Consider the following 20,845-nt stretch of genomic DNA (forward strand, 5'->3'; position numbering starts at 1 on the left):
AGGTTTTCTCCTGGGTGTAATCCAACTCTCTTAAATTAAATGGGAGTTTCCCTACCAGCATCAGATGGGAAATGGATGAAACGTCGAGAGTGAATGGTTTCCCAATTCTGAAGGGACTTGGGCTCAGATCTAATGCCATGGGTTTCATTGGTGAGGATTCCCTGAGGAAAATATATTTTGACTAGAGACCCCATCGTGTAATATTATTAAGCCAACCTAATTAGCTCGGCCCAGTTGAAGATTAGCACCTTAAAGAAAGAGCAAATGAGTATAACGTTACCGCAGGGTTGACCCTCAGGCTTAGGAGCTCTATTGACATCAGTGCTACTGCACTGAAGTTTAAACACACACACACACACAATTTAAAGGCTGTAATTCAGCACTGCCCTAATATGATGCGGGTACAACTGAACCCAAAATTTATATTGCTAAGCGAAACATTGGTTAAGCGAACTGTTCCCATTTTACGACTTTTTTTGGCCACATTTGTTAAGCGAATCACCACAGTTGTTAAGTCATTTGACATGGTTCTTAAGTGAAGCCGGTTTCCCCATTGATTTTGCATGTCAGGGGGTTGCAAAAGGGGATCACGTGATCCCGGGGCACTGTAACCATTGTAAATGTGTAAATCATGTGACCATGGGGATGCTGCAATGGTCGTTAAGTGTGAGAAATGGCCATAAGTCACTTTTTTCCAGTGCTGTTGTAACTTTGAACAGCCAGTATGTGTACTGTTGTAAGTCGAGAACTACCTGTATTATTGTTAGTTACATATAATTGTCTGTCTGTCTATCTTCTATCTATCTATCTATCTATCTATCTATCTATCTATCTATCTATCTATCTATCTATCTATCTATTTATCTATCATCTATCTATCTATCTATCTATCTATCTATCTATCTATCTTATCTATCTATTTATTTATCTATAATAATAATAATAATAATAATAATAATAATAATAATAATAATAATAATAATAATAATAATAATAATAATAATAATATTTTAATTTGTATACCGCCCTTCTCCCGAAGGACTCAGGGCGGTGAACAGGCAAGTAAAATACAAACAGAAACATACACAATATTAAAACAACCCTTAAGAAACTTATTCAATTAGCCAGGAAATTTAAAATAACATTACACCCCATAAAATTACAGAAATTTAAAACCCATCAAAATTCAACTAAAATTTAAAATTTAAAAATCAGGCCAGTCCAGCCATACGAAATAAATAGGTTTTAAGTTCGCAGCAAAAGGTCCTAAGGTCAGGTAGTTGTCGTAGCCCAAGGGGAAGCTTGTTCCACAGGGTAGGAGCCCCCACAGAGAAGGCCCTCCCCCTGGGGGCCGCTAGTCGACACTGTTTGGCTGACGGCACCCTGAGGAGTCCCTCTCTGTGGGAACGCACCAGACGCTGGGAGATAGAAGCCAGCAGTAGACGGTCCCGTAAGTAGCCCGGTCCTAAGCCATCTGTCTATCTATCTATCATCTATCTATCTATCATCTATCTATCTATCTATCTATCTATCTATCTATCTATCTATTTATCTTCTATCTGTCTGTCTGTCAGTTATATAACCTCTCATCTCACAAGAAATGCCTCTTATCACCAAACAATATCGTGATACTTATATGTTGAGCAGGGGAATGGGCATACTTAAAAAGAAGAACAATTTCCAGCACATGTCCTGATGATCCAAATCTTGTCTCTGGATTGCCCTGCTCAGTAGCCTCTTTTCCCAACCAACTAACTCACATTCTCCTTTCAGAGAATTTATGCATGATTTCTTGATTGAAGAAGAAAGGATTACCGGCTGCCTGCAATTTGGCAGTTCAAATCCCACCAGGCTCGAGTTTGACTCAGCCTTCCATCCTTCCGAGGTGGATAAAATGAGGACCCAGATTGTTGGGGGCAAGAGGCTGACTCTGTAAACTGCTTAGAGAGGGCTGTAAAGCAGGGGTGCTACTCAGCAGGTTCTGACAAGTTTTGGAGAACTGTTAATGGAAATTTTGAGTAGTTCAGAGAACTGGCAAATGCCACCTCTGGCTGGCCCCAGAATGGGGTTGGAATGGAGATTTTGCAGTATCCTCCCCCTGGAGTGGGGTGGAAATGGAGATTTTGCAGTATCCTTCCCTTGCCATGCCTACCAAGCTATGCCCACCAAGCCACACAACACCCACCAAGCCACACCCACAGAACCGGTAGTAAAAAAATTTGAATGTCTCCACTGCTGTAAAGCACTGTAAAGCAGTATATAAGTCTAAGTGCTAGTGCTATTACACGATCCTTTTTCTTTGGCGGTTAGAACAAATGTATAAACTCTTTGATCTGACCGGCGATGTAAATAAAATAAAACTCTTGCATATGGATTCAGCTCTAAGAGAAGCTGAAGTCACCTTTAGTGTGGTTTGATTAGGAAATTTCCAAGGAATGTTTGTGCATAAACCATGCAGAGTGGTATTGTTGTGTCTCGCCCAATCTCACCACAGCCGGGGCCTGCTTATCTGCTTCCGAACATGGAGGAATGTTCTAGTATGCCTCCCGGCCCCAGCCCTGGCTCCATGCCCAGACAGGCTGAAGAGGAGGAAATATCTCCAGCCCCCAGCTCTGGCTCCATGCCCAGGCAAACGGAGCAACTAGACCCCTCCCCCTCCTCCACAGCATGTGAGCCTGAGGAAGGTCAATTACCAACAGCTGCCGATTGGAGTGACCCTCGCGTCAGAAGACTTGATAGGTGGAGGCAACAGAAGGAAGGGAGGGGCAGGCCTGGATAAGTGCTGAGTCATGGAGCCACACCCCATGGCCTATATAAAAGATCTGCTTTCTGGCATTCTCTGAGTCAGGCAAAGTCTAAACATATCTTGCTGAAGTCACTTTCTGGTCTCCTGCCTGCCTTGAGGACTTTGCTAGGACTTTGGCAGAGCTGCAGAGGCACACCTGATTCGGATTTCCCTGACCCGGCCGTCAGCGGAGGAGTGGGACACGACAGGTATGAAGGACACAATTTCCATGGCAAAATTATTCATCTTAAATCTGTGGTTGGCCATTCTTTCATATTCCTGCTCCTATAACTATTAGTGAGCTACTTTTCCATTTACTTTGGATACCAAATCACATAGCAAACATACAAACGATGTCCCGGAAAATATCTTTTTTCCCTTTTCTCTTAGGCTGCAGTCTTATCTTTAAAAGTCAGGGAGGGTGGAGCCTGGTATGCTAGAAATGCAATTTCCCAAAAGTCCCTTTGATGTTAACTTTGATTTGAAACACTGGTCAAACCTCTTTACCTTCACATAAGGATCATGAGGGCAAAAGAAGAGCAGGACGACAGAGAACAAGGTGGCTGGATAGAGTCACTGAAGCAGTCGGCATAAGTTTAAATGGACTTCAGAGGATGGTAGAGGACAGGAAGGCCTGGAGCAGCGGTTCTCAACCTGTGGGTCGGGACCCCATTGGGAGTCGAATGACAATTTGCCAGGGGTCGCCTAAGACCATCGGAAATATGGGAAGTATACTTGCAAGTCGAAGAATCGCGCTCCAATGGTTGACTCCACAAGCCAGCTGCAGGCTCTTCAAATCACTAGCCGAATTTGGCTTCAGACGCGATGAATTAAAAACAAAAATAATTTTATGGTTGGGGTTGCCACATCGTGGGGAATTGTATTAAAGGGGTCGCAGCACTATAAAGGTTGAGAACCACTGAGGAACGTTGTCCATGGGGTCACGATGGGTCGGACATGACTTCACAACTAACAACAACAAAAAGGATCATTCCTCTTTATCAAAATAACAAAGGATAAATGAAAATATTTTCTTGCCTATTCGTATCAAACCTAAAGTTACTAAATCTCTTGGGAGGTAGAGGTTGTTGTTTTTTCCCTTCTGGAAGAATCTGATTGCCTTAAAAATTAAAAAAAAAGTTTAGTACAGATTTCATTTACCAATATTCTACGTAAGTCGTGATGAATGAAGTATGCTAAACAGTTGAGTTCCCAGAAACTTTACAACCTGTGTTGCTAAATCTCTATGGAGATTCTCAGTCATCCAGGTCATAGTTGTCCTAAAGGTGCTTTTTTCAAGAGGCAGCTGGATTTTCTGGTTTTTCTTTGAAGACGTTTTACTTCTCATCCAAGAAGTTTTTTCAGTTCTGAGCGGAAGAAGCTTCTTGGATGAGAAGTGAAACATCTTCAAAGAAAAACCAGAAAGTCCAGTTGCCTCTTGAAAAAGCATTTTTGGGATTTACAACCTGGGCTTTCTTAGTTAGTTGAGTCTAAAATCATTGTAAAATATTCTTGGGTTACTGCTTTTCTTCCAAACATTTCACCGTTTATAAGATTTTAAAGATCTAGGGCCAGGTATTAAATGTGAAAAAAAAAGTATTGTTTAAAGCAATCTATCTTTTGCTCAGGTTGAAAGTTTGCTCTGGAAAAAAGTATGGGGAAAACTAAGCACCTCATGCATTACCAGTGAGATTGTGTTTTTTTTACCTTGTATGACCCTACCTACTACCCAGATTTCTTTGATACCTCTTCATTATTTGTTAAATCAAATGAAGCACAATCACATCTTGTCCTCTGTAATAAGTACCTTTTTATGAGAAGTTATTTCAGTTCAACTTTACTGAAGTCTACTAAATTTGTGTTATATTTTTTTTTTCTTGGTCGGGAAATAGAAACGCATTGTTTATTTTACTTTACTCCAGCCCCTTGTGTTTAGGCAAGTCCCATGGAAACCAGTGGAACTCTTGCCATCCCACAACATTGTATAATTCGATGTGTAAGAACTCTCTGGAGAGCGTAACCTTGAAAATTTCAGCAATGCTGAACAGCTGCTCCAGACTGCCATAGAAAAGCTGTACTTATTGAACTGGGATTTTTATTCTTTTAAGGTAAAGATTCCCCTTGCACATATGTGCTAGTCGTTCCCGACTCTAGGGGGCGGTGCTCATCTCCGTTTTTAAGCCGAAGAGCCAGCGCTGTCCGAAGATGTCTCTGTGACCATGTGGCCGGCATGACTAAACACCAAAGGCACACAGAACGCTGTTACCTTCCCACCAAAGGTAGCCCCTATTTTTTCTACTTGCATTTTTTATGTGCTTTCGAACTGATAGGTTGGCAGAAGCTGGGACAAGTAACGGGAGCTCACCCTGTTAGGTGGCACTAGGGATTCGAATCACTGAACTGCCGACCTTTGGATTGACAAGCTCAGTGTCTTAGCCACTGAGTCACCACATCTCTTTTTCTTCTTCTTTTAGTTAAATCATAATTAGTGCTAAGAGGGCCTTCAAGGTAGGGTGAGTAAATGCAAAGGAAGTCAGAGCTCCATCCTCCTTCAAAATTATATGGAAGAGGTGATGTCTGGCAGAGGCTTCAGAAAAATGGCACCACATTTCTCTGTGTCTAAAAACTTGCACCAATGTCTTTTTTGCTTGTCAATAAAAGAGAATATTTGTACTTCAAGGTTGGATGCATTGATGATGTTACCTAGTTTGGGTAGTGAAACGTCTGGAAGCAAACAACCAAGCTCAGAGAGTGCTAAGGATCTTTTTGCTTAATATTTCCACTTTGATTTGCCTTCTTGCGACCAATGTAGCTATCCTTTCCTTTGGAGCTGAATGCAATCCATCATCCCTAAAAAATTATCAGAGTTTCATAAGACCGAATATATTGTCAGTGTCACGAAGTGGTGATTCAGCTTCAATTCACAGTCCTTGTGGTTTAACACATCTGGATAGCCCCAGGTTGTGCAAGGATGACTTAAATCAACACAAATTAATTTTAAAACGATTCATAATTATATTATTCACAATCAACTTGAAATGTTTTATTAAAGATAATTAGACCTACAATCCGGTCACTAATTACTTTCTTCAACAGGACTCCTAATTCTTGTAATAATCACGGGCGGGATGGGAATATATCCAGGAAAACGGAAAGCCTTCTGCCTGGGTGTACAGATAGCAGTGCTTTATATTACTAGATCCAAAATCATCGGAATATAAACACATGAACTAATAGAAGTATCATATTTATGTAAACCTGCAAATTATCAACCAATATAAATGTGCTTCCCCAGTAGCAAAGTAAGCGTGGGAGAACTAAATTAAAATTAAAGCTATTTTCTAGAAATAAGCCATCTTATCTTGCTTAATTGATGAAAACATAAATAAAACTCATGATTAAAATTTAAAAATCCCTTCTACAATGAAGGGGGAAAGTATGCTAGAACATGAGGGTAAACCAATAGATTCCTCGAGTTTAGTTGATTAATTTGCTGGTTCGCTCTAATATTGTGTGAATGAAAATGTACACAGACAAAATACATACAGCTTATTCTTCCCTCCCTCCCTCTTTCTTTCGTCTCTCCATTTTTCATTTATAATAGCACGATCCTTTTTCCTATCCCCTTATAGCTCCTTCTCCATCTCAGACCATGGCACCAACGTCTCACGGACTTACGTTCGTATTTCAATATGTGCCGAATTAATAGAGGATGCTTTCAAAAGTGTGCCTTAGGTTCATTTCTTGTGGGCCTTTCAGCGAAATACATGCCACACTGTCCTAAAGGATCCAGGGTCAACGGGTCAAGCAGAATGGAGACACTAACTTAACATAATTGGTTTAACATTTCTGTGACATCATCAGCAAATCTGGAAAGGCATGTAAGGGTAATCAGCCTGACCATTCAAGAGATTGCTAAATATTTTATGAGGAGCGAGAATAATGCAGAAAAGAGGATAATCATAAAGGTGAAGCATTATTGTCCAGCTGAACTGAAGAGGCATTTCCTCTTCATATTTAGGGGGACAAAAATTCTCCATATGCTGAAGATTGGTTAATGAAAACGAGCGAGTGAGACTAAGCCCTCCTCAGTAGACCAAAATTCAAGGTTCTTCTTTAAAGATGCATTGCTACTTAGGTTGTGCGTTATTCACTGTGTTGCAGGATACCATGATTTGCTCCTCCCTACATATACTTGACTTGTTACATACCAGCGTTACATTCCTCCTGCGGTACATTCCCAGTTCAACAGTGCAAGTTCATTTGCATGCAAATCATCAGAAAAAGAAAGAAAGAAAGATTTGTTTTTAAGGATAATAATGGATGCATTTGTATTAGTTTCATATTCGCATCACTGGATTGCTGATTGACACTGAAGTTGTATTATGTATTGTGAATCTTGGTAGATTTTTTCAATGGTATGTTTTTTATAAAGAAAAAAGATGTGAAAAATAATCAAATAGTATACACATACTACATACCCCTGTTCCTCTGTTTCCCCGAAAATAAGACCCAACTGGAAAATAAGCCCTAGCATGATTTTTTTGGGGTGCTTGTAATATAAGCCTTATCCACAAAATAAGCCCCAGTTAAGATTGTCAGCAAGGTGGACACATTTATTTCCATATTTCCCAGAAAATAAAACCTAACTGGAAAATAAGCCCTAAAATTAATATAAGACCACTTATTTTCGGGGAAACACAGTATATATATTCAAGTCAAAGTGAAACTCCCAGTAGGAAAACCCTACACATATCTTTAATTTTCCTATTTCAACCAAGGGGACATTATCAGTGAGTGGATTATGTTTACTTACTTTATTGCAAGTTTGTTTCTTTATAAAGTATATTTTAAAAATGATTGTATTGCTTTTTTATAATTTAATAAATTAGAAACATAGAGAAAATTATTGTCTATTCATTATTATGTAAAGTTATATCATGATTAGAATTTTAAAATTTATTATATAAAATGCTCGATCTATCTATCTATCTATCTATCTATCTATCTATCTATCTATCTATCTATCTATCTATCTTTAAAAGAACAAAACAATAGTCTCCTACAAGCACTGTACACCTCCAGGAAAAGTCCACCATACTAATTCAATATTGCAAAGATTTTTCACAACATATTTCTTCAAATTCAGAAAGCTTAGCTCAGATGAATCTTATTCTTTTTCCTTTTTCACAAGAGTTGTCACTAAAGTGACTTATCAATGTTTATGTTTTTTTAGTTATGATGAATGCACCTCAACAACCCAGACCAGAGTTCTTCACTGGAAGATAATTAAACCCCATTTTTGAGCATACTTAAAATTAGATAGATAGATAGATGATAGATAGATAGATAGATGATAGATAGATAGATAATTAGATTAGATAGATAGATATAGATAATTAGATAGATTAGATAGATAGATGATAGATAGATGATAGATAGATAGATGACAGACAGATAGATAAAGATAGATGATAGATAGATGATAGATGATAGATAATTAGATAGATTAGATAGATAGATAGATAGATAGATAGATAGATAGATAGATAGATGATAGATAGATAGATAGATAGATAGATAGATAGATAGATAGATGACAGATAGATGACAGATAGATAAAGATAGATGGTAGATAGATAAAGATAGATGATAGATAGATAGATAGATAGATAGATAGATAGATAGATAGATAGATAGATAGATAGATAGATAGATATAGAACAGCCTACTGGAATTATTTTCAGAAGGGCTCCAAATACTCATGAAAAACCAATTTTCGAAACACACCTAAGATCACTATGTAAAAAGCCAACAGGTGAGGACATTTGCAGAATGTTCACTCGCTCTTAGTAAGTACAACACTCTTATCCTTAAGACCTGATTTGTTTTTTTGTTAAAGTCAAATCCCAGATTCAAATTCCTTCACTTTTCATCCCCTGTGTCTGATCATTCAACTCTTGCCTATGGAAATGTATATTCGCCCCCCCCATCCCTCCCCCACAAAAACCTTTAAAAAGGGTATTTTCTTAGGCCACTATTCTGAATGAAAGTTGAAGCCTTCCCTTCAAAGACAAGAACCAACGGATGGAAACCAATCAAGAAACCACCAACCTAAAACAAAGGAGAAATTTGCAAACACTGAGAACAATTGATCAGTGGAACGACTTGACTCCAGAACTTGTGGGTGCTCCATTACTGGAGATTTTTGAGAAAAGGTTGGACAACCATTTATCAGAAATGATATAGGGACTCCTGTTTGCGCAGGAGGTTGGACTAGAAGACCTCCAGGATCCCTTCCAGCTTTGTTATTCTGTTGCTCTTGTCTCTCCTTATGGACCAAGAAACTCAGCAACTGTCCTTCAAATGTTAAGTAGGAGGAAGTAGGAGGAAGGAAGGAAGGAAGGAAGGAAGGAAGGAAGGAAGGAAGGAAGGAAGGAAGGAAGGAAGGGGGCTAATCCTGCATAACATGGCAATTTTAACAAATAATAAGTTATAAGAGGGCGAATCAGAACATTCTCATGCTTTATGTCCCGTTCTGCTGCAACTTCGTCCTTGGCCTTACAGCCTCTACTGAGATAGGGCAGAAACGTTAGCAGATACAATAGAATAGACTTTTCAGTAGCTTCTTTATCAACTTCCAAGCAGATTAAGCAGAGTGTGCCTATAAATGTAAGGTGCACACATTTGTAGATGCATATATGTATCTTTGAATTATTCTCTTCTGATGTACCATATCTCTCGAACAAAGTTTTGGCTTGCTTTTAGAACAAATATTTATGTTAGTGTAAATGTACTGTCAGAATCTGCTTGCATCGTTTTGGAAAATAACTCAGTGTCTAAATATATTCAGTTCCTAGTGAGAGATTTTGCTTAAATCTGCATTCTAAATATGTTGTAGATGAAAAGCATATATCTATATGCACATAGGTATACACACAAGGCATATATTTACTTAGATCATTACCCAGTTCTTGGTCAATTTCTTCCTGATTTTTTTAAAACCCAAACTCTGCCAATGACCTATGAAATTTTGGGAAGTTTTTTTTTTAACTTCTGCACCAACTCAGAAAGCTCAAACTGCCCAAGGAGCTGCTGATATAGTTCTACAGAGGAATTATTGAGTCTTGTTATCTGCACCTCTATAACTTGACTATCACTAAGTGTTGCATCTTTTTATTCTCGATAAACGTATTTTATTCTCCTTGTGTACACTGAGAGCATATACATCTAAGACCAATTCCTTGTGTGTCCAATCACACTTGGCCAATAAAGAATTCTATTCTATTCTATTTCAAATATCGTAAAAAGGAAACGTGAACTCAATCCGACGGATTAGTAATGAGAAGAATCCAATGACTGTTTTTTTTCTCTCTCTCTCAAAATCATTTGCTTCTCACTAAGTGTTTTTGCCTGCAAAAAAAAAAAAAAGCACTAATGAAGCTATTTGAAGGCGGGTTTTTTTTTGGACAACGGCATCTTCTTTGAAGATTAAATGAATGATGTTGATCTGATTACTCTTGTACAGGGAGCGATGGAGCAGGCAGAAAATACCTTGGTGATTTTCATAATTAAACTGAATCAACATTTCAAAGAAATGCCAGTGTTATCACTTGTACATTAGAATTACATTCATCAGAGAGAAGAAAACCAATAATTTGAGTAAACAAGAGGCTTTTTTTTTTGGTCTTCCTTTTGGTATACTGAGATGTTATGCCCTGTCTTTGAGCCGCTTGTTATAAACTGCCACTGACTAATTTTAGCCTGAGTATTTCATTGTAATTTTATGGGATTTATTTTGTGCTTTAAAAAAAAATAGCAAAGCCCTAATAAATTGCAAGTGACCAGCTTTGCTACTTCGTATTTCCCATCTTGAGTAAATTCTGCAGCAAAACCATCATCATCTTCATGCACTACCTGACTCTGTGGTTTCTTTCCCAAACCCCCAAAACTTTAAGGTTAAACTGTCTACTGTTGACCTCACCCCATTCCTAAGAGGTCTGTAAGGGGCGTGCATAAGCGCACCAGCATGCCTACCGTCCCTGTCCTAATATTCCTTTTTTACTTACTCTTTTCATGTATCCAAATTATGTTTATACTTTTACCTGTTATCTTATATATGATTGACAAATCAATCAATCAATCAATCATCATCTAACCTTCAAATGTAATGTAAAACCATTATATTAAGTAGGCACACCTTAATAAAGTCCTCAGCTTACAACATTTCATTGAGTGATCTGAAGTTACAACAGCACTTAAAAAGGGGTTTTATGACCATTTTTCTCACTTATGACCATTGTAGCATTCTCATGGTCACGTGATCAAAATTTGGACACTTAATAATAATAATAATATTTTAATTTGGCAAATGACTCCTATTTATGACGGTTGCTGTGTCCCAGGGTCACATGATCCCCTTTTGCGAACTTCTAACAAGCTAAGTCAACGGCCAAGCCAGATTCCCTTAACAGCTGTGTTACTAACTTAACAACTTCAGTGATTCCCTTAACAACTGTGGCAAGAATAGCAATAGCAATAATAGCACTTAGACTTATATACCACTTCGCAGTGCTTTTACAGCCCTCTCTAAGCAGTTTACAGAGCCAGCTTGTTGTCCCCAACAATCTGGGGTCCTCATTTTCCCCACCTCGGAAGGATGGAAGGCTGAGTCAACCTTGAGTGGGTGAGAATCGAATTGCTGAACTGCAGGCAGCCGGCAGTCAGCAGAAGTAGCCTGCAGTACTGCAGTGTAACCACTGTGCCGCTGCAGCTCATAGGAAAGGCCGTAAAATGGGGCAAAAATTCACTGAACAAATGTTTCGCTTAGCAACCAAAATGTGAGCCTCAAGTGTGGTCGTAAGTCAAGGACTAGGTGTATTGCAGAAATTATGTAACCTTGTGTTCTGATGTCATTAATGTTAGTATTTTTATTTCTAAAAGCCCAGTTGGACCACAAGATATAAACTGCTTAGAGAGGGCTGTAAAGCCACTGTGAAGTGGTATATAAGTCTAAGCGTTATTGCTAAAGTTGCCTAATACACAGTAAAGATAAAGTAGACAGCAGTCACTCTGACATCTTCTCCAGAGCAGTGGGGTGGGGGGATTTTTTGGTCATATATCTTGTTTTGCAGTATCAAAATCATCGTCAACAATCTCCAATTTCTCTTAATCCAAGTACTGTTAGAATGAAGGTGAAGGGTTAATGATTGCTGCCTCGGTACAAATTCAATGTATTGCTTGTCCTATCACCACTTTAAATTATTTTAAAGGTTTCTTTGTGACTTTTGGTAACCCTGATATTTGCAGTGCATTTTCGGTCATACAGCAATCTTTTCCCTCTGCCGCTGTTTAATGGAAAAAATGAAATTACTTCCTTAGCTTAGTAGATCAAGAAACAGCCTTTCACCTCTGGGCTCCCTAGTTTGGTCCAGCTTGGTCGTCTTAACTGAAATGAGTTTAGCGGCTTCTCCACATCACCTCTTCTCAGCTTCCTTCAAGGAATCCACATTTAGGGTTGAGTTAGAATTCCCAGACAAAGCTGCCTTGAAGTAGGATGGATTCCCCCCCCCCCCCACGAATGGTAAGATGAACATGCGCACTTTATAAAGAAAAATAATTTCTGGAACATTCGCAAAATGGTGTAGATGGATAATTTAGAAAATAAATAGTTTAGTGTAACTCTAGAAAAGCAAGGTTAACTCAATCTATTTTCAGGAAGGGAGGGAGGGAGGGAGGGAGAAAGGGAGAAGGAAAGAAAAGGAAGGAAGGAAAGGAGGTAGGGAGAGCGAGAGAGAGGAAGGAAGGAAGGAAGGAAGGAAGGAAGGAAGGAAGGAAGGAAGGAAGGAAGGAAGGAAGGAAGGAAAGAAGGAACTGAGGGAGGGAGGAAGAATGGTAAACAGAGGGAGGAAATTTGGGAGGAGGAAGGAGGAGGAAGGAGGAAGGAGGGAGGAAGGAAGGAAGGAAGGAAGAATGGAAGGGAGGAGGGAGGAAGGGAGGGAGGAGGAGGGAGGAGAAAGGAGAAGGAAAGAAGGAAGGAAGGAAAGGAGGTAGGGAGGCGAGAGAGAGGAGGAAGGAAGGAAGGAAGGAAGGAAGGAAGGAAGGAAGGAAGGAAGGAAGGAAGGAACAAAGGAAGGAAAGAAGGAACTGAGGAGGGAGGAAGAATGGTAAACAGAGGAGGAAATTTGGGAGGAGGAAAAGGAATGGAGGGAGGAAGGAAGGAAGGAAGGAAGAATGGAAGGGAGGGAGGGAGGAAGGGAGGGAGGGAGGGAGGAAGGAGGGAGGAGAGAAAGAAGGGAGAAGGAAGGAAAGAAGGAAAGGAGGGAGGGAGAGAGAGAGAGAAGAAGGGAGAAGGAAGGAAGGAAGGAAGGAAGGAAGGAAGGAAGGAAGGAAGGAAGGAACTGAGGGAGGGAGGAAGAATGGTAAACGGAGGGAGGAAATTTGGGAGGGAGGAAAAGGAATGGAGGGAGGAAGGAAGGAAGGAAGAATGGAAGGGAGGGAGGGAGGAAGGGAGGGAGGGAAGGAGGGAGGGAGAGAGAAAGAAGGGAGAAGGAAGGAAAGAAGGAAAGAAGGGAGGGAGGGAGGAAGTAAAAAGGGCGGAAAGAAGGAATGGAGGAAAGAAGCAAGGAAGAATGGAAGGGAGAGAGGGAGGGAAGGAGGAAGGAAGGAAGGAACAAAGGAAGGAAAGGGAGGGAGGAATATTGCTACTAAGTTGTCATTTTTATTTAACCATGTTATGACTCCATGATGTCTAATTCAAAAACGCTTCATCATCTTCTCTTTTGGTACCGTCCCTGGTCTGCTACCTTCTTCGTCCTGGGTGTTTGTAACATTCACTAAGGCATCTGTGAGCATGTTATTGTTGCGATTCATTAAATACTGTTATAAAATGAAACTAGCGTTGTTTTATCTTTTTTTTTTCTTTTTTGTTTTCTGCCTTCGTTTTATCCTTTCCCCTTTTTTTTAGGCTGAAAGGGATCCAAGAGCTTTCCCACCCATGGCGGAGAGGCTGTAATTGGCAGCATATTATTGAGATTTATTGCTATTTTGTAACCCTGTCGTTAGGAATGGAATTGTGACATTATGCTGCCAATGGCGATTAAAATTGGGAGAAATTCTTGTCCGTCTCTTCTTTTATTTCTACAGGTGTTATTGCTAGTCTTTGTGTTTAATTAGCGTTTCTGTTAAAGTGCAAAACATTATTGTACCACTTAATTTTACAAAGCCGTTGCTCTTCCTCCTTTCTTTTCTAAGAGGGAAGAAGCTGCATGAGCACATATTCCTATATATAAAAAAGATTTTTAATAGAGTCATAGAGGGAGCGGTGCGGTGGCCTAGAGGTGGAGCTCTCGCCTCACAATCAGGAGGCTGTGAGTTTGATCCTAGGTAGAGACAGATATTTCTCTCTCTCTCTGGGCACAATGTAACTGCCGAACAAAACTCCGCATTGGCGACAGGAAGGGCATCCGGCCAGAAAACACTCAGCTCCATTCAGTTGCCCAGACACCCCCCGCAAGGGATTATGGGGTTCTTAGAAAAGTAGAGAAGCACCTGGCAATTAATAACCCAAGACAGGGGTTGCAACATCTAACCAATTATAAGGCAAATACGATGAAAACAGCCAACGCTGATGCCCTGATGGTGGAGGAGTTGAATATTCTTCGCCTACTTAAAAGACCTGCCTCTGTGGCTCAAGCTCAAAGGCTCTCTAATCAGGGATGAAATGTAAAATTTGTTACTACCGGTTCTGTGGGCGTGGCTTGGTGGGGGGGAGGTAATGTGACTGGGTGGGTGTGGCCACCTTTTTTTTACTTTTAAAAGCATTTTTTACAGTACTTTTAAAAGTAAAAAAAAAGATTGCACGCCACAACTGATCACCCCACCCCCTCATGCTGATCCGCTTACCCCATGCCTCCTTTTGGGGTGCACTACAGGCATCCGTGCGCACCTTGCATTTGGTGTGTGGTGTGCACTGCGCATGCGCAGCCAGCAAACTGGTAGTAAACCGGTTCAGATTTCCCCACTGCCCGTATTGGCTAAAATATGAACACACAAAATCAAGAGGACTTGATGAAATAAACAGGGCTTTGATACTGAGAAAAGGGTTAAATAGTTCCTACTTTGCCTTCAGGTTGAACAGTTCATATAAATTCTGCGACTCCATCCTAAAGCACATCAGGAGTAAATTGCTTGCTTACTTTAATGCAGTGAAACTTGCATCGAAGCAAGCATGCGTAGGACTGCAGCTTTAACTGCAACCTTTCCCTTATAGGATTGCAATTCACAAAGTATTGGCTTCTGTAAAGGAGAGAAATATGCGAAATAATTCCAGCTTTATTTCAAGTGTTGTCATTCCACGGCTAAGCCGGTGGCAATTTTCAACAGAGTGGTTATCAGCAATTTAAACCCCATCTGTTATGACTTTGCTGTCAAGCTCCTTGCTAACAAACTGGCTGAGCTTTGCATTAAAAGCAAGCAAATATTATTCTCTAAACAACTGCTAACTAGGCAATCGTGCCACTCGTTCAGTGGGAATGCAAGCGGATTTCGTGATGCGATGCTCCAATCTGCCTCGCAGATCTGGTTGGCTGGTGACCACGGGCTTATACCCAACCATGTTGGAGGAGAGAGGGGCTCAGATGCTCCAACCATCTGCACAAAGCCCACCCAAGACATGTGGGTGCCCCAGGAAGAAACATAAATGGCAAGCTTACCTCGATAAAGAACAATAATAATGCGTTAAATCACCGGCGTTTTTTGCATGTGTGTGGATAGGCGTGTTTCCATGTGCACGCTCTCCTCAAACTTTGCAGCCAGGTGCAGGGCTTGTCACTCTGCCTAGTATTACATTGGCATGATAGAATTTCTGGTCTTCTTTTTGCATGCCATTTTGAGGGTAACTAGGCTTATCCCAAAGGTAGACTTGGCCTGCCATTCCCTAAGACCAGTAAGGTAAAGGTAAAGGTTCCCTTCGCACGTATGTGCTAGTCGTTCCCGATTCTAGGAGGCGGTGCTCATCTCTGTTTCAAAGCTGAAGAGCCAGCACTGTCCGAAGAGGTCTCCGTGGTCATGTGGCTGGCATGATTAAATGCCGAAGGTGCACGGAATGCTGTTACATTCCCAACAAAGGTGGTCCCTATTTTCCTGCTTGCGTTTTTTATGTGCTTTCAAACTGCTAGGTTGGCAGAAGCTGGGACAAGTAACGGGAGCTCACCCGGTTATGTGGCACTCAGGATTCGAACTGCTGAACTGCCAACCTTTTGATCGGCAAGCTCACCGTCTTATCCACTGAGCCACCACGTCCTACTTAAGACCGCTACTGATTTGCTTGTGGGCGTGCTCGGGCGAGCGTGTGCTCTCACATGCACGATGCTTCTGCGCATGGGCAGAGATGTCTGGGTGGGTGGGTGGAGAGTCCCCTGCCGGTTCACCTGACCCAGGGTGAACCAGTAGCAACCCACCACTGCCGAAGATTATGGCCAAAGTTTCTTCAAGAGATCTCAGGTTTAGACTCTCAATCATTTGACCCCTTAATTAGCAAAGGTTAGAATACTGCACCGAATTTCGGTCACTCTATTATAAAAAAGATGTAAAGAGTCTGGAAAGAGTGCAGAAAAGAGCAACGAAGATGATTAGGGGCCTGGAGGCTAACACATATGAAGCACGGTTGCAGGAATATGGTTTGTCTAGTGAAAAGAAGGACCGAGGGGTGGGGGGGGGGTAACATGATAGCAGTGTTCTGATATTTGAGGGGCTACCATAAAGAAGAGGGGGGGGTGTCAACCTATTTTCCAAAGCACGAGAAAGCAAGAGAAGAAACAATGGATAGAAACTAGTCAAGGAGAGAAGCAACCTAGAACTGAGGAGAAATTCCTCGACAGTGAGAAAAAATAAGCAGTGGAACAAAAATTGTGAATGCTCTATCACCAGATGTTTTTTTTTTTATTTCATTTTGTCACAACAGTATACACAAACATCGACATAAAACAACAACACATCATAAAAGAAATATATATATATACGCAAAAGTATGCAACAACTATGTTAATTTGATATAATGAAGGGAACAATAGGACAGGAATGGTAGGCACATTTGTGCTCTTATGCACACTTGTTCTTAAGAAGAGACTAGAAGTCACTTTTCTAAAGTGGTATAGGGAGTCCAGATTGTGCAGGAGTTTGGGCTAGATGACCTCCAAGGTCCCTTCCTATTCCGTTGTTCTGCCTTGCCTTTTCCTGCCCTTCTGGATAAGCAAAGTGGTCACTCGTATCTGCAGATTGGCTCTTCATACAATACATTTTGGATAGTCAAAGGAAAAGGAGAAAGAAAAGGTATAAACTAGAATTATCATATCAGGGCTGTAAAAGACTACCAGCTGTCTTTACAATATTATTCTGCTGCCATCCACTTAATTTTTCTGACTGTCTGTAGTACAGATATAATAGGTTACTAGGGGGAGGGAAACAATAACGAAAGAGAAAAAGGAACAGGAAAGATCACCAGTTTATGGAAGAAGATGAAATGCAAGACAGAATACCCAGTAGCACGTATGGGCTCTAAATTGCATTGTGCTTTTCTCAGCTTTGGCAACATCAGTTTATTGAAAGCCAGGGTTATCAAGCATTAGACTTAATGACTTCTTATGCCCTTTAGGGATGTCCGATAAAGCCTGTGCTACCTCAGTTCCATTCTGCATAAATTATCGGAAAAACTTTAGGATTAGAAGCTGATGGGTTTTTTTTGTTTTTTGTTTTAGTTGGCCAAGGGGGTTTATTGCATACTAGCGCTGAAGTCTCTTCTTTGATGCAACTGTGGCGATGACTGCAAAAAAGATCTATAAATGGTTATGGGCAGAAACAGGCTAGAATTACAGAGAACGTTGGAGAATGTGACCAATTGGAATGGGGGATTTGGTATAAAATTTGACAAGAATGACATTATTTATATATATATATATATAACAAATATATATATTTGTTTTCTGAGGTTTTCGCGGGTGTTTGTATGTAGGTCTTTGGTTATTCGGGTTTTCTCCCACGTAAAATTGGAAGTGTCTTGGCGATGTTTCGACAAAGTCTCATTCGTCATCTTCAGGCTTCAGCTTCGTCTTCTGGGAGCAATGTGTGATTGCAAAGGAAGAAACAGCTGCAATCACACATTGCTCCCAGAAGACGAGCTGAAGCCTGAAGATGACAAATGAGACTTAATTCTGACTGTCTGTAGTACAGATATAATAGGTTACGTGAAAACCTCAGAAAACAAATATATATATATATATATAACGGATGATACCTCCCGCCTACCAGCCATTTGAAACCTGCCCTTATTGACAAAGCGTGTCCCTAACACGAGGAATGACACCAGACCCACACTCACGAGGTCCACACAGGATGTCACCACCACACATCCACCCAGAAAGCACACCCAAACCCACACTGATCAGGAAGCACGACCAGGACCAGAAGCCAGACCGCAGCTGCAACATTAGCCACTTCAAACCCTCAATCCATACATGCAGCAGACTGACACCCACTACGAAGATGTAGCACGACCACGAACACGAAGCCAAACAGCAGCAGTGCAGCTCACCAGCTCAAATCCCCCTGCAGCACAGATTAGACTGAGCACAACCAAGCCCCCACCAACACAGGACACACCCCAGCCAATCAGAGCACAGAAAACCCCCATCCAATCAGAGCACAGCCAAGCTCCCACCCAATCAGTTCAAACCCCACTAGCAGTTAAAGGAAGAAACAGCTGCGATCACACATTGCTCCCAGAAGCACGAAGCTGAAGCCTGAAGATGACGAATGAGACTTCGTCAAACGTCGCCAAGACACTTCCAATTTTACGGGAGAAAACCCGAACAAGCAAAGACCTATATACAAACACCGTGAAAACCTCAGAAAACAAATATATATATATATATATATATATATATATATATATATATATATATATATATATATATGTATGTATGTATGTATGTATGTATGTATGTATGTATGTATGTATGTATGTATGTATGTCTGTCTGTCTGTCTGTCTTTGGTTATTCAGGTTTTCTCCTGCGTAAAATTGGAAATGTCTTGGCGATGTTTCAATAAAGTCTCATTCGTCATCTTCAGGCTGAGTGTTTACAGCTTCGTGCTTCTAGGAGAAATGTATGATCCTAGAAGCACGAAGCTGTAAACACCCAGCCTGAAGATGACGAATGAGACTTCGTCGAAACGTCGCCAAGACACTTCCAATTTTACATGGGAGAAAACCCGAATAACCAAAGACCTAGATACAAACACCCACAAAAACCTCAGAAAACAAATACACACACACACACACACACACACACACACACACGCACACGCACGCACGGTCTCTGAACCTTTGATGAGAGAGTTGGTCTCAAAACCCACTTGGATTTGATAGCTCTTTGTATGCTTTTTATCATTTTAATTTCCTGAGGACTATTGTTTTTAATCTGTTAAACGTTCTCATTCATAACGGTAGTTATGTTGTCAGAATGCATTCCTCGCAGCTTTTAAACATTCCTGTTTACATGCATTATTGGTACTAATGGGATTGGCGACGTCGCTGAATTTTTTTTTTTTTTTGGTTTATTGATCAACGTATTGTTGGATAGATTGAAGCTGTCATTGTGACAAGAAAAATAGAAAGAGCATCTGATCATTTATTTTAGTTCAATGGATCTTTTCATGAATATTAGATTTTCATGTCAAAATTTAATTTTAATCTCTCCTTCCCTACAGACCCTAAAAGTTCTGTCTGTCTCTGCTGGCTTCTCCACGTAGTGAATCCTATTTATTTATATCCTCGTGCTATTTAAATCTGTTTTACCTCTTTATATTTCATAATCTTTCAAGCTGGACATCAAACTTTGTAAAATCTGCCTTCAGCCTTTGAACTGCGAACCTGCATTAGTTTTGCCGCATATTATAAAACTAAACGAAGATCTTTGCGCAAATTTAATTCCATTGCACTTTTGTCGTGTCAAGTCAGTAGCTGTGTTATTTTCATTACCTCTATTCCTCTGACACACTCGTGTTAGAGGTGACAGAGAAAGACATTTCTTTCTCAGTGGTATAACATTTGACACCCCGAAAATCATAAATATTCCAATTATTTGAGGTTCTTAAGTCAAATGATTACCACATACCATCGTTTTCTGCAACAATTTCCACAGTTGATAAATTAGGGAAATAAAAACAGAAACCATTCTTGGGTAATTTTCTATAATAAGTAGGCAGCGGGACAATTTCTTAATCTTTAATATTAAGATTAATTTTATTGAAATGAATGGCAGTTTAGAAACTGGAGGAATTTGAGTGTTATGTTTTTATTTGGTCTGGGTCTTTGAGTTGGTGTGAATGAGCCTTATTTACCTGTTATTTTACGTGCGCACCCAGACATAATGCAGATATATTTTAAAAGTCTTTTTTTTCCCCTCAGGAAAATCAGAATTGTAGAAACAGTTAGAAAAAGCAAAAATAACAGAAAGATTTTCAAGGGTTTGGTAATTATATTTATGATAAAACAATCTAAAATATCCCTAGAAATACTTTTTAATTATAGAAGTCCCAAAAGTGTTTTTTTTTCCAAAAGTTTTTCCTAGAAGACATTTCACTTCTCATCCAAGAAGCTTCTTCAGTTCCGACTGAATGGTGAGGAATGGAAGAATTTATATTCCTTGCAATCGTCTGATTGTTAGCATTCTCTCTGAGAGTTGTTGAGGCCACTTGGGGTTTTTTGAGGCCTGAAGGGCACAGATAAACGCCCAAGGGGCCTCAGTGGCTCTCAAGGAGAGTGCTAATGACCAGATGACTGCAAAGAATATAAATCTTTCCATTCCTCGCTGTTCAGTAAGAATGGAAGAAGCTTCTTGGATGAGAAGTGAAACATCCTCAAGGAAAAAAAAAAGTCCAATTGCTGTTTCAAAAAGCACCTTTGGGACAACCATGGCCTGTATGACTCAGTATCTTCATAGACATTAATTACCGACGGCAACCAGTATAATACCTTTTTACTGCTTTTTCCCCTCTTATA

This window comes from Ahaetulla prasina, chromosome 5 (genome assembly GCF_028640845.1).
Source record: "Ahaetulla prasina isolate Xishuangbanna chromosome 5, ASM2864084v1, whole genome shotgun sequence".
Lineage (NCBI taxonomy): Eukaryota > Metazoa > Chordata > Lepidosauria > Squamata > Colubridae > Ahaetulla > Ahaetulla prasina.